Source organism: Nomascus leucogenys, chromosome 12, assembly GCF_006542625.1.
Source record: "Nomascus leucogenys isolate Asia chromosome 12, Asia_NLE_v1, whole genome shotgun sequence".
Lineage (NCBI taxonomy): Eukaryota > Metazoa > Chordata > Mammalia > Primates > Hylobatidae > Nomascus > Nomascus leucogenys.
The window spans coordinates 82,762,023-82,776,989 of NC_044392.1; the positions used below are offsets into that span (position 1 = coordinate 82,762,023).

General features: G+C 46.6%; 1 protein-coding gene across 1 annotated transcript in view; it reads left to right on the forward strand.

Moving 5' to 3' along the window:
• Positions 1-797: 797 nt before the first annotated feature.
• Positions 798-14,967, forward strand: part of TGFBR3 (transforming growth factor beta receptor 3) — a 210,791-nt gene continuing 196,621 nt past the window's right edge. Inside the window, exon 1 of the mRNA XM_012500557.2 lies at positions 798-1,069. The gene's annotated coding sequence lies outside the window, so the exon portion shown is untranslated. The remainder of the gene's footprint in view (positions 1,070-14,967) is intronic.

Genomic DNA, 14,967 nt, shown 5'->3' on the forward strand with positions numbered 1-14,967 from the left:
TGGTGCCTGCATTCAACTTCTGCAGCGTGTACTTCACAGGCACAGGATCTCAGGACGTTGCCCCACCGGACTGTCGTTCATATAGCGCCCACCTCCGGGTAACCCCGGTAATGCTGACCTAGCTCCATTATTTGTATTAATTTATTTAGCTAGCAGGGGGAACGGCTGGGTAATGCAGTCTCAGCTGCTAGAGAGGAAGAGGCAAGACGCCGCCGGCGCCCACCATCAGAGCGTGACAACAAGCAGGACCGGAGGTTGGGAAAAAACACAGGGACAGAATAAATGTGTGTATGGGGGAGCTCTGCTGGGGAAAGGGCAAGAGGCTGTGATCAGATTATCTGAGGTTTCAGAACTTTTATATAAAGACCAGGGAACCAAATGAAAACCCAACTCTTCCAGGGAGCCCTGGAAAGTTCAAAGGACCTCGTTTGAGGGAGCGAGTCCCCGCAGCTCGCGCTCCCTCGCGCTTCCCCCAGGACAGGGGCCGCCCCAACCCGGGCGCGCTGAGCCCGGCCGCGCCTCTAGCCTCTTCTCTTTCTGCCTCCTCGGCCCGAAGGGAAGCACAGGCTCGAGCAGCATTCGGGGCTCATCCATCAGCCGCAGAGGCAAAGGGGGAGGAGAGAGGAGGCGGGAGGCGGGAGGCGGGAGGAGGAGTTTCTGGGCGGCCGAGAGCCCCCGGTGGGGCCGGCGGAGGAGCGCCCTTCCCCCCGCGCGCTGATTGCTGTGGCGTCTTGCCCGTCCCCGCCTGCGTGTGTGCGAGGGAGGGCGAGTGAGCCGGGTCGGCCCGATGGGGGTAATCGAGGGTTTCGGGGACGCCAAGCGGCACTTTCCTCTTCCCAGCGAGTGAAGGAGGGCAGTCGGCGGCTCTCGCGCCCCGGCCACTTTCCCTGCGCGATTCCCGGAGCTCCCTGCAGGAGGTGAGAGTCCCCAGCGGGTCCGGATGGCGTAGTTGTGCCGCGGCGCAGCAGCTGCCGGAGCTCGCCGCCGCCGAGCGCTGGGCGGGGAAACTTTCCGCCGCTTTCCTCCAACTTGCTGCGGGTGGATCTCCGCTGGACACACCGCCTCCGAGGTACGTGCCGGCCCAGCCCCGCGGCGCTGCAGCCCGCCCGGGCTGTGGGCTCTGCAGGCTGCGCGGGTGCCCGTCGGCGCGGCGCGGGCTGCCAGTGCCTACTTACCGGCCAGGGTCGCTCCAGCCGCCGGGACCTCCGGGCTTGGGAGGGCGGCGCTGGTGGGGCGGTGTTTACGCTTCGGGGAGCAAGCACCGATGGCCAGCGGTGTGTGGGCAGCGGCCGCACGGGGCACGCAGTGCTCCCGGCGGTGCGCAGTGCTGGGGAGGAATTCTCCACGCCCGCCCTCACTCTTCCTCTCCGCGGGTCCTTCTGACCCCTGCGGGGCGCGGCGGCCACTTCCCTCCGGGCGCGTGACAGCGTCGGTGGGAATGGTTTGTTGTGGGTTCGCAGTCAATTGCCGTGGCCCAGGCTGTGGCTCCCGGACTTGTGCACGGACGCGGTTTGCGTTCGCCGCTGGCCGCGCCCTCAGAGTGCCTTGCGGGCTGCGCCGCAAGATGCAGCTCGGCGCCCCCCCCGCCCCCCGCCCCGGTTTATTTTGAAGGCTGTCTTCGTGTATTCATTTGGTTAGGACAAACTTGGAAATCTTGGACTGTCGCTAGAAGAATCTGCTTGCAGACTTGATCTTATTAGGGCATTTGCCCCGCTTTGCAGAATCGCATAGTGTCAGGAGCGGACGTGTCAAGCATGAATTACCTTGGCAAAATAGAACTTAGTGGATTTGGTGTCCTCACGAAAAGCTGGAAGAAGGAAACAGTTCCATTTCCCTAGCTGTGACGTGAGGATAGTAGTACTTGCCCCGTAAGGTGGCTGTGAGCATCTAATGATTTAATGTGTGTGAGGTGCTACAACAGTGCCTGGCACCGCGTAAGCACCGCACGGAGGTTAGCGCTGCTTGCCGCTAGCCCTGCCGTGGCAGGATAGGAGCGGCGAGGGCAGAGGATAGTAGGAGTGATAGGCTGTGCTGGGGAACCAGGCGTATTCTGAGTTTTATGTCCTTCCGAAGAAGTGAGCGGTTTGGGAGTAGTCTCCACAGGTAGTAAAAACACACGTCAAGACCGTTTCTTCTTCCTGAATGCAGAGTGCGAACAGTTACTTCAGTGTGAACTCAGTTGTTTCTTTTGGATAGTAATAAATAGCTAACGTTTTCTAAGCCTATACTGTGTGCACTTAATCCTCACAGCATCTCTATGGGAAAAGCACTATTAATAACCCTATTTTGAGGTCAGGAGTTATGGCAATTTTACAGATAAGACAGATAAGACACTAGAGGTTAAGTTACTTGTCCAAGATCATACACAACTTTCTGTTAGTTCTGACTCCAAAGCTAGCTTCCTCCCTCAGCGGAGAGCGGCAAGTGCAGGCCGATTTGTGTGTACATAGATTTGTGTGCATAGTCCATGCATCTTCTCCCATCTTTCAGCTTTCTATTTGAGCTGAACGCATATCTCTTGAAACACGCATAAGGTATCTGTGATGAATTTAGGTGATTTTACATACTTATGAGGGTGCCGAATTAAAGTTCCTCTGAAACTGGCCCCAAATAATTATAAATAGAACTCTGACTTACATTAATTAACATGGATTTTTTTTGTGTGTGTGTGACAGAGTCGCGCTCTGTCCCCAGGCTGCAGTGCAGTGGTGCGACCTCGGCTCACTGCAACCTCCACCTCCCGGGTTCAAGAGATTCTCCTGACTCAGCCTCTCGAGTAGCTGGGACTACAGGCGCGCGCTACCACGCCCAGCTAACTTTTGTATTTTTACTTTTGTATTTTTAGCAGAGACAGCGTTTCACCATGTTGGCCAGGATGGTCTCGATTTCTTGACCTCGTGATCCACCTGCCTCAGCCTCCCAAAGTGCTGGGATTACAGGTGTGAGCCACCACGCCCGGCCAACATGGATCTTTATTCTTAATTTCTTTTATTAATTCTCCAGACATTGTTGATCACCATTACTTGGCTTCCTTAGGAAACAGCTTGGGGTTGGCACAGGAGGCAGGGAAATAATTCTTACCCCCTTAAGGGCTATTAACATGAAATTGATTTCATGCCATTGTGTCAGTTAAAGGATGTTGCTCTATTTCTTGCTGTTCTTTGCTTTTGGCTTTATTTCTGCATTGTTTAGTGTTTCAAGGCTTGAGCCTTTTTTTTTTTGGCCCTTCAGTTTGTCATTTGTCAACTTTAATTTTTCCTGTTTTGATGGAATCTGACCGTTACACGGCAGCTTTGCCTAACAACTGTTGATTCAGCTCATGTTTTTAAATATAAAAATCACCAACATAGTTTTGAACCCCAGCACTTCAAAGGCAACCCCTGGGGAGTTCATTGTTATTTTGAATATTAGTCAATAGGGGGAGCATAACACACTGCTGATATCTATAAGGCGCATAAACCCGTTTTTAGAGTATTAAACATATAGTTTGAAAGGGGAGGGCAAAATATCTAGCAAAATAACCAAGTTGCTTTTGGAGTTTATAATGAAGGACTAGATTTAATTTGAACTGATTAAGAATGACCTGGAGGACAGGGCCTGTATGTTGAATACATGTCAAGAACTCCATGGTGGCTGGACAGATAATAGATAAACACACATATAGTTTTTTTTTTCAATTTGTTTCCTTAAGTGGTGTGTAGGCCAGGCACAGTGGCTCACACCTGTAATTCCAACACTTTGGGAGGCTGAGGTAGGAGGATCACTTGAGCCAAGGAGTTCGAGACCAGCCTAGGTAATATAGTGAGACCCCATTTCTTTAAAAAGTGAAGTTTGTATGTAAACTAATTTTGTGTGGTTTGAATATATTTCAGCTTATCTAGGAGAAATGGAAATCCAGAGGAATTTGTTATGAATCCTTTTGTAATGATCCTCATTTGTCTTTTGCGGAAAACTGAATATAATGAATTCGTTCTCAGGGAGGTTGGTGTGTTCACAATCCTGTCATCATCTTTCATTAACATCTTCTCAGTGCAAGACAATAAGGGATCAGTAATCCTAAATAACAGCAGTTCTATTACTGTGCATTTCTCAGAGGCTTACGTTAATAATCAAGTATAGTACTAGTTCAGATGTATCATATTTGATACTAGTATAGGTGTGATGTGTCTATGAATACTCATACTTGTAAATATAAACAATAAGAATAAATATGCTTGAAAAAATCAAACGACATTTATTTATTTATTGAGATGGAGTCTCTGCTCTGTCGCCCAGGCGGGAGTGCAGTGGTGCAATCTCAGCTCACTGCAAGCTCCGCCTCCCAGGTTCACGCCATTCTCCTGCCTCAGCCTCCCCAGCAGCTGGGACTACAGGCACTCGCCACCATGCCCGGCTAATTTTTTTGTATTTTTAGTAGAGACGGGGTTTCACCGTATTAGCCAGGATGGTCTCGATCTCCTGACCTTGTGATCTGCCTGCCTCAGCCTCCTAAAGTGCTGGGATTACAGGCGTGAGCCACGGTGCCCGGCCAAACTTGACTTTTAAAAAAAGTTTTTGGCCAGGTGTGGTGGCTCACGCCTGTAATCCCAGCACGTTGGGAGGCCGAGGCAGGTGGATCACTTGAGGTCAGGAGTTCGAGACCAGCCTGGCCAACACAGCAAAACCTGATCTCTACAGAAAATACAACAATTTGCTGAGCGTGGTGGTGCACACCTGTAATCCCAGCTACTCCGGAGGCCGAGGTGGGAGGATCCCTTGAGCCCAGGAGGTGGAGGTTTCAGCTCACTGAGATCATGTCACTGCACTCCAGCCTGGGAGACAGCAAGGCTCTGTCTCAAAAAAAAAAAAGTTTTCAATTTTTGTCTGTAGTTTTGTAGGCCAGTTTCCTTTCTTGTTTCTTGCGTATTATGTAGTATTTTTTAAATTATTTATTTATTTATTTATTTTTGAGACAAAGTTTTCACTCTGTCCCCCAGGCTGGAGTGCAGTGGAGCAATTTTGGCTCACGACAGCCTCCGCCTCCCGGGTTCAAGAGATTCTTCTGCCTCAGCCTCCCGTGTAAGCTGAGACTACAGGCGCGTGCCACCATACCCGACTAATTTTTTGTATTTTTAGTAGAGATGGGGTTTGACTGTTAGCCTGGATGGTCTTGATCACCTGACCTCATGATCCACCCGCCTCAGCCTCCCAAAGTGCTGGGATTATAGGTGTGAGCCACTGCGCCCGGCCTCCTATTATGTAGTATTGATTTACCTTTATTTCATTTACCACGTTAGGGTCCCATGGATCCTATTTTAAAATAACTTTCAAAATTAGTCCAGACCCTTCTTTTTAAATCTTAGCATTGCGCTTATGTGTGCGGAATTAGTGGGTTCTTGGTCTCACTGACTTCCAAGAATGAAGCCGTGGACCCGCGCGGTGAGTGTTACAGCTCTTAAGGTGGCGCATCTGGAGTTTGTTCCTTCTGATGTTCGGATGTGTTCGGAGTTTCTTCCTTCTGGTGGGTTCATGGTCTCGCTGGCTCAGGAGTGAAGCTGCAGACCTTCGCGGTGAGTGTTACAGCTCATAAAAGCAGTGTGGACCCAAAGAGTGAGCAGTAGCAAGATTTATTGCAAAGAGCGAAAGAACAAAGCTTCCACAGTGTGGAAGGGGACCCGAACGGGTTGCCACTGCTGTCTCGGGCAGCCTGCTTTTATTCTCTTATCTGTGGGCCCCACCTACATCCTGCTGATTGGTAGAGCCGAGTGGTCTGTTTTGATAGGGTGCTGATTGGTGCGTTTACAATCCCTGAGCTAGACATAAAGGTTCTCCAAGGCCCCACCAGAGTAGCTAGATACAGAGTGTCGATTGGTGCATTCACAGACCCTGAGCTAGACACAGGGTGCTGATTGGTGTATTTACAATCCCGAGCTAGACATAAAGGTTCTCCACATCTCCACCAGACTCAGGAGCCCAGCTGGCTTCACCCGGTGGATGCTGCACTGGGGCTGCAGGTGGAGCTGCCTGCCAGTCCCGCGCCGTGCGCTTGCATTCCTCAGCCCTTGGGTGGTCGATGGGACTGGGCGCCGTGGAGCAGGGGGTGGCGCTCGTCGGGAAGGTTCGGGCTACACAGGAGCCCACAGAGACAGGGGAAGGCTCAGGCATGGCGGGCTGCAGTCCCGAGGCCTGCCCCGTGGGAAGGCAGCTAAGGCCTGGTGAGAAATCGAGCGCAACGTTGGTGGGCTGGCACTGCTGGGGGACCCAGTACACCCTCCGCAGCCGCTGGCCAGGGTGGTAAGTCCCTCATTGCCCGGGGTCGGCAGGGCCGGCTGGCTGCTCCAAGTGCAGGGCCCGCCAAGCCCACGCCCACCTGGAACTCCAGCTGGCCCGCAAGCGCCGCACGCAGCCCCGGTTCCCGCTCACGCCTGTCCCTCCACACCTCCCCGCAAGCTGAGGGAGTGGGCTCTGGCCTTGGCCAGCCCAGAAAGGGGCTCCCACAGTGCAGCGGTGGGCTGAAGGGCTGCTCAAGTGCTGCCAAAGTGGGAGCCCAGGCAGAAGAGGCACCGAGAGCGAGTGAGGGCTGTGAGGACTGCCAGCACGCTGTCACCTCTCACTTATACTACAGAGTAGCATTTATTTAGGATCTCATTTAGTCTTCTATGCTTTGCTCTAGTTTACTCAAGTTATTCAACAAACACTTAAAACCTCCTACTCCCTACTAGGCTATGGTTCCTGGTCTTGGAGCTTGGCAAATTAATTGTCCTTATTCAGTGCTCTGATGACTGGGGGCCAAAATGCCTTCAGGTTGCTTAGGGCTTTCTTACAGAAAGCCTTTTCGTTTCCTTGAAGAAAAGTGTTGTTCATTCTTTTTAAGACTCAAAGGAATTAATTTTTCTCTCTTGCATGCAAACTTGGTTGTGACTTGTAAAAGTCAGGTGAGTGCTTGTTTTTCTGAGGGCAGAATCTGAGCCTAAGAGCCCAGGGAACTCAACTGTCCTTTGAATTTTAAGAAGGTGATCACTGCTGACTTCTTTAGTTTATAAGTGAAGACCAATTTCCTGGCTTCAAAAATCTGTGAAAGGTCCTGATTTTACATTTTGAGCTTAACAGACAGAACAGTTAGAGTTTAGACTGTGGTTGTGTAAGTAATAACTTTGCTGTAATATTTTGCCTGGATGATTCTGCTCTGTGGTCATTTTGAATTACCTCCGTTCTTGATAATTCATTTTGAAATGTCTTTTTGTGGTGCTTTCATTGCCGTTGGATAAAAATCGTTATTGTCAGATTTATTTTTTATTTTTATTTATATACTTATTCATATAAAAAATATATGTAAATATATGTAAAATCTCATATATAATCTAAAAATATATATTGTATAATATATTATATATATATAGAGAGAGAGACAGAGTCTCACTATGTTGCCCAGGCTGGTCTCGAACTCCTGGGCTCAAGTGATCCTCCTGCCTCATCTTCTCAAATTGTTGGGATTACAGGCATGAGCCACTGCTCCTGGCTGTCAGATTTATTAGCTACTAAAGGACAGTCTTCCTTTTCAGTCTTAACAGCTATTTAAAAGTGATTTTATTGCCATTTCCATCAGTCTACTGGAGCATTTTTCTTATATTTTTATTTTTATTTTTCGTTTATTTATTTTTTGAGACGGAGTCTGACTCTGTCACCCAGGGCGGAGTGCAGTGGCGCGATCTCGGCTCATTACAAGCTCCGTCTCCCGGGTTCACGCCATTCTCCTGCCTCAGCCTCTGGAGTAGTTGGGACTACAGGCGCCCGCGACCACGCCTGGCTAATTTTTGTATTTTTAATAGAGACGGGGTTTCACCGTGTTAGCCAGGATGGTCTTGATCTCTTGACCTCGTGATCCGCCCGTCTTGGCCTCCCAAAGTGCTGGGATTACAGGCGTCAGCCACCGCGCCCAGCCATATTTTTAAACTTATTTAAAACAATTGTAAATTTAAAAAATGTTAACTTTTTTGAAATTTGCATAACTTGAGTTAGATAAATGTTTTTAGGGGCCTTTAATGTAAAAGCAATCTTGTATTGCCACTAGGAATATAAACAATTTGGAATTTAAGAGTGAATCTAGGTTATATGAAAAACTAACCTTTAACACATAATAGTGAACCTTCAGCAGATTGAGTGAAGGCATTTCTGTAGGAAGAAAATTAAGTGTACCAAGAGCCATAGCAGTAAATTCTCTGGTTCTACATCTTCAGAGTAACACTTGGAATGATAGCATTGTTTCTTTGCAGCATTTCATAAAACACAAGCTGTTGCTAATTTGTTCAGTTTCTAGTCAAGCTGAAATAAATCAACACAGCTTGGAAGGGCCTTACAAGAAGGATCTGGGTTCATTTCCTGGGCTCTGTCCATTTCTAGATTTCTTATTTTATATCTTTTGAAATAGCACATTTGTTTGTTAACTGACATTGAGCTTTATTTTCTCTGCTTGCAAAGTCCTTGCTTAAGAATCAGCACAAATTTCCAAGCATTCTTCCTCCCCACTTGAATAATGATTTTGATGTCTTGCTCTCTCAACCAAAGTGTGTTTTTGAAACAACGTTAATATAAATTCTGCATGAGGCTACTCTCATTTGGAACTTATTCTTCATTTTTTATTCTTCAGTTTTTCAGGCCAAAGATGAAGACTTAATAGGCTGACAACTGCTTATGAAGGATAGAGACCATATTTAAAATGGAAGGTCTGGAACAAGAACCCCAGAACCATGCCTTCAGGCCATCCTAATGTGCCCTGCTGAAGATAATTTTTTGGTGTAGGGGGGCAGGGCAGGGAGCTTAATGTCTGGTTTTTGTGGTGGTGTTTCTTTTATGTTGAAATCTTCTTCCAGCCTGGGAAGGGATTCAGTTATATGTAGAGCCTAGCAAAGTTGATTTTTAGACTTAGATTTTAATGGTTTTTTGTTTTTTTTTTTTTTTGAGACAGAGTCTTGCTCTGTTGCTTAGGCTGGAGTGCAGTGGTGTGATCTTGGCTCACTGCAACCTCTGCCTCCTGCGTTCAAGCGATTATTGTGCCTCAGCCTTCCAAGTAACTGAGATTACAGGCGGGGGCCACCACATCTGGCTAATTTTATTTTTAGTAGAGACAGGGTTTCGCCATGTTGTCCAGGCTGGTCTCGAACTTCTGGCCTCAAGTGATCTGTCCCCCTCGGCCTCCCAAAGTGCAGGAATTACAGGCGTGAGCCACCATGCCCGCAAGCCCACTTTAATGTTAAACTGTTGCCAAGATAGTAATTTAGAATTAAGTCTGAAATTTTAGCTCTATCTTTACTTAAAAAATGGTTGTAAAGAAGCATATACTCTCTGGACATTGGACTCCTAGTGAAGGGGGCCTTTGGAGTTGGGTGCTGTTTGCAGGAGGATGAAACACCTGCTTTTCTGTTCTTCCAGGCGCATAATTCATTTCTCTGGTATATGCCGAAAGTCAGGTTTTTTGTGTAAAATTGCTGATGGATCATTTGTAAAAACACATTTAAGTTGATTAGTCCTTGAAAAATGATCTTTAGAAAATGATCTTTACAGATACTAGTCCTTGAGCTTTCCTGTGGATCAGATTGCCTTGGGCGAAAGTCTGCAGTTTCACAGGCATGACTCACTACATTTTATAGGTGAGAACATCAAATGGGCCAGGTGGAGGGTCTAGTAGAACTCTGGATTTCTTTTTAAATTTGTATCATACTATTTTGCTAATGGCAACTTGATGAATACTTAATTCCATCTGGCAAGTGAAAAGGGTCCCTTTTGGGAGTATTCGTTTTGTTAGCATTTTTAGTGATTTATTGTTTTGACAGTGTGATATTGGTCCTTGGATGCAAAAATACTCTGGAGACTATTTGGAAATTTCATTTTATAATTAACTAACTGTGTGATAATTGCTGGAGCAGAATGTGGCTTTTTTTTTTTTTCTTTTCATTCTGGAAGGTTATTTGAGGTGAAAAACTTAGATTCTAATCACAAAGGCTTGTGTTCATGTGGTACCCTGAGTACTTTTGTAAGATACTCACTGTGTTGCTAAGAGTTATCTCTTTTATGGTTTTTTCTTTAAAACAAAACTCTTCTGAGTCTCCATAAAGAATAAGTATCTCATTTTGTTATATTAGATTTTGTGCAGTTGGCTGGCAAATTAAATTTAACTTTGAGGGAAAGCACCATTGACTCATTACATACATTTTGCATCATTGCAGTGTAAGGTCTTCCCTATGTGTGTGGGAGAAGTTTCTGATCTAAATGGGCATGTTTCCTATTGCTGGTCTATCTTTTAGCCAAAGCATTTCTGAATAGACATTCCTATTCATTTTCTTATTTTCGAGACTTTAGAGAGATTGTTACTTGTTATGTATTCATGATAAATCATCTGAATTCTGAAAAAAATACTTAATGCCAACAACCCATTTTGTAAAGACACTTGTCTTTGAGCTTTTAAGCTGTCATACTCATTATTTGTTACAATAGCTGTACAGCCATTGGATGTATCATGTTTTTGACACAGGAGCTAGAGGAAGGATGACCTACTTGTTGCATTTCACATTTTTCCATATTTATTTCTTTTTTCAATTTGTGGCATCTTTGTTTCATTGTTAGAGTGGTTGTTCTCTAAGACGTTCCAGGTTTTAATTTCATTCACTGTGTGGGCTAAATAAGGAGCTTTCCTGTAGAACCAATTCTACTAAATTCCTGAAAATGTCAGTTAAAAATTAGCCAGGCATGGTGGTGTGTGCCTGTAGTCCCAGCTTCTCAGGAGGCTGAGGCAGGAGGATTGCTTGAGCCAGGAGGTCGAGGCTGCAGTGAGTCATGATCATACCACTGCACTCCAGCCTGGGTGACAGAATGAGACCTTGTCCCCACCCCCACCACACACAAAAAAAAGAAAATATGAAGAAAAAAGAAAATGCTTCCAAAAAGTATCCCATCTAGATACCATGCTGGTTAGGGCTTTTGGTCATGTTTGAATGGGAGATAGCTGAACACAGAGCAGGATTTCAAAGGGTAGGGAGGCTAGGAAAAGGAGGAGGGGAGTGTCTAATTTGTTGGGAGAAAATCCACTTTTGCATAATAATAGGGGATTTAAGTGTTTTCTTTGGAGTTAATGTATATTTCAAGTAGGTAGATAGGTAAGAGGTTTGCAAAAGAAGTTTTGCTAAGGTTGAGGTTCTGTAGTTGGCAACTCTTATAACCCTGAAGATCCTGTTCTCTAAAGCCAGGAAAAAGCAGTCTGTTTCCAATTATGTATCACAAAAAATAGTGAAATTAAGCCAAGAAAAATGATCATTTGGGAGTTGGGTTGCTTTTTTTTGCGGAGGGTAAAGGAGAAAGGACTGTAGACACACATTTTAAAGAATCTGCTGGTTTTTCTGTTGGCTTTCAGATTTTTCTCAAATGCTCTGTATTGGAAATTAAGAATAATTTTAGGATTAAAGGCTTTTTCCTCCTTCGGCTTCTTTTTGTTTCTCAGAGAGCAAATAGAAGATGTAGGCAGTTTTTGCTGACATGAAGGGGTTTGGGTCCAGTGTTCCGGGACCCAGCTTGTGTTTTGGTAAAGCCTTTTCCTGCCTGAATGGTCCCAGGTTATGGGCTCACAGCATCATACCTGGTAGTGGTGCTATGGTTTTTGTTATATGAATTTTTTACCATGCTTTGAACTGAAATGTAGTCCCTGCTGCCTAGCATTATTCTGCCGGAGGAGAAAACCAGGGATGTTAGTGTGGGAAAGGTATGGAGGTGCGAAGCCTAGCGTTTGCATGATGTGTGGGTGAATATATTGTCCTCAGCACTTGTCAGAAGCAACTAGCCTTTCGGGATGCCTACTGCTAGTTTCAGGATTAGTGGTCCTGTGAGACCTAGGTGTTAACTAAGAAATCTCCTTTCCACTGCCAGAAGATCAGCCTCGGCAGGTCTTAGTTCCTGTTTCTCACACCTTACACCTCCACAGAGTGTTGAATAAGACTTTCCTGATGCTGCATAATCTTTGATAACTCTTAGTCTTGTCACTGAGGCTAATGTGTTTTAGCTCTTGGTGCTTTTCTTCTCACCTCCCATTTACTCTCCTACCTGCTGCTGGCTCCCACGCCCACCACACCACCACCACACCCCCATGAGGTGCTAGAAGAGGTGCGAAGTACGGAGTGCAAAGTTGCATTTGCTGCTTTACTATCCTTTTTCCCCCATTTTTTTTCTTGGTTTCCCTGAAACGAGTTCTGGTTTTCCTCTTAAGTTCCGGATGTCTCTTCAGTCTTCCATTTCATTTCTTTTTCTTTTCTTTTTTTTTTTTTTGAGACAGAGTCTCACTCTGTTGCCCAGGCTGGAGTGCATTGGCACAACGTTGGCTCACTGCAGTCTCCGCCTCCCGGGTTCAAGCAATTCTCCTGCCTCAGCTGTACACTTCCACCCCCCAAGTAGCTGGGATTACAGGTGTGCGCCACCACGCCCAGCTAATTTTTGTATTTTTAGTAGAGACAAGGTTTTGCCATGTTGGCCAGGCTGGTCTTGAACTCCTGACCTCAGGTGATCTACCTGCCTCAGCCTCCCAAAACGCTGGGATTACAGACGTGAGCCACAGTGCCCAGTCCAGTCTTCGTTTTCAATGCTTGATCCCTATGGGTTGACATTTTCCAAGGTTGCATTTTCCTTTCCTCCTCTTCCCTCCCCTCCTCTTTTCTTTCTTTTTTTTTTTTTTTTTTGAGACGGAGTCTTGCTCTGTCGCCCAGGCTGGAGTGCAGTGGCGCAATCTCGGCTCACTGCAATCTCCGCCTCCTGGGTTCACGCCATTCTCCTGCCTCAGCCTCTCCGAGTAGCTGGGACTACAGGCGCCCGCCACCACGCCCGGCTAATTTTTTTGTATTTTTAGTAGAGACGGAGTTTCACCGTGGTCTCGATCTCCTAACCTCGTGATCTGCCCGCCTCGGCCTCCCAAAGTGCTGGGATTACAAGCGTGAGCCACCGCACCCGGCCCCTCTTTTCTTTTTCTTGTCTTTTCAGTCTACATTGAGTTGCTTATATTTCTGTGCTTCAAAATCAGCAGCTCCCCGTTTTTTCACACCCATATTTCCAACAGCCTATCGGACAGTGCCATCTGGTTGTTCTGTAGATTTTTCTGTTACAGTCCAAAAACCACCATATTACTTCTCTGTGGTCCACAGCCTCCACAGTGTCACCTTCTGTATTTCCCATGTCCCTCCTTCTCTGGGGGGGTGGGTTCCTGCTTACTCTTCCAGGCTCTCACTGCTGCCAGCTCCTCCAGTGGGGCTTTATGTGGCTCTTCCTGGCAGGTGCTTCTCTTGCTGACTCATGAGAATGTTTTTTTTCCTTCGGCAGATTCCCCAGAGCAGGATCGAGTCTTCCCATCTTGGTATCCTAGGTGTGTAGCATGGGCCTGGTTTATAGATCTGTTGTCAAATGGAATTCTTCATTTCAGCCCACTTCAGTTATGGCTTTGGGGAAAGATCAGTCTTACAGTTGATATAAATTATAGCTATAGAAAAGACACAGGAAATCATCTCAGAATCATAGAGTTTAGGGTTAGAGTGGGGCTTAGAATAATCTTCCTTAAGTTTCTCTAAAGATGAGAACAACCAGAGAACAGTGTTTCCCTCCTTGCCCCTCTGCAGCCTAGTTCCCACCCAATAGCCAGAATGATTGTGATAAAACCTAAGTCAGATTCCTGCATTCCCTTGCTTAAAACACTCTAGGCTGGGCGCGGTGGCTCACGCCTGTAATCCTAGCACTTTGGGAGGCTGAGGCAGGTGGATCACAAAGTCAGGAGTTTGAGACCAGCCTAGCCAGCATAGTGAAACCCCGTCTCTACTAAAAAAAAAAATTAGCCTGGCATGGTGGTGGGCGCCTGTAATCCCAGCTACTCGGGAGGCTGAGGCAGGAGAATCGCTTGAACCCAGGAGGCGGAGGTTGTAGTGAGCTGAGATTGCACCACTGCACTCCAGCCTGGTGACAGAGTGAGACTCTGTCTCAAAAAAACCCCCCAAAAATACTCTACTGTTTATTCTTGTCTTTCTCAGAATAAAAGCCAGAATTCTTTTTTTTTTTTTTTTTTTTTTTTTTTTTTGAGACGGAGTCTTGCTCTTTCACCCAGGCTGGAGTGCAGTGGCGCGATCTCAGCTCACTGCAAGCTCCACCTCCCGGGTTCACGCCATTCTCCTGCCTCAGCCTCTCCGATTAGCTGGGACTACAGGCGCCCACCACCACGCCCGGCCAATTTTTTGTATTTTTAGTAGAGACGGGGTTTCACCGTGGTCTCGATCTCCTGACCTCGTGATCCGCCCGCCTCGGCCTCCCAAAGTGCTGGGATTACAAGCGTGAGCCACCGCGCCTGGCCAAAAGCCAGAATTCTTACTGTGTTCTGTAAAGCCCTGTACAACCAGCCCACCACTCTCATGCTGGTGACCCAGTTGGCTTCCCTCTTGTGCTCTCTAGGCTGCTCACTCTGCTCCAGCTGCCGCACCTGACTGTTGGTCCCTGAGCATGCCAGATACGCTCTGTCTCAGGGCCTTTGCATGTGCTGTTTCCTTTGCCTGGAATGTTTTTCCCCAAATAGCTACAGAATTCGCTTCTGTTAGGTCCTTACTCAAAACAGACTAAACCAAACCAAAGCCCCACACACATACTTTGTCTCTCCCTTTTCTGCTTTGTTTTCTTAGCATTGGTCTCTATATAATATATAATTATGTATCTTGTTTATAGGTCTCTATATAATATATAATTATGTATCTTGTTTATAGTCTGTCTCCTTTAGCTAAAATGAAACCTCCATCAGGGCAGGGATTTTTATGTTTTGTTCTCTGTTGAATACCCACACCTGGAACAGTCCTGGCATGAAGCAGGTACTTGATAAACATTATTCAGTGAATAAATGAATAAGAAGCATTTTATGGATTTCTCTTTTTTTGTGTGTGGCAGGGTCTCACTCAGTTACCCAGGCTGGAGTGCAGTGGCACAATC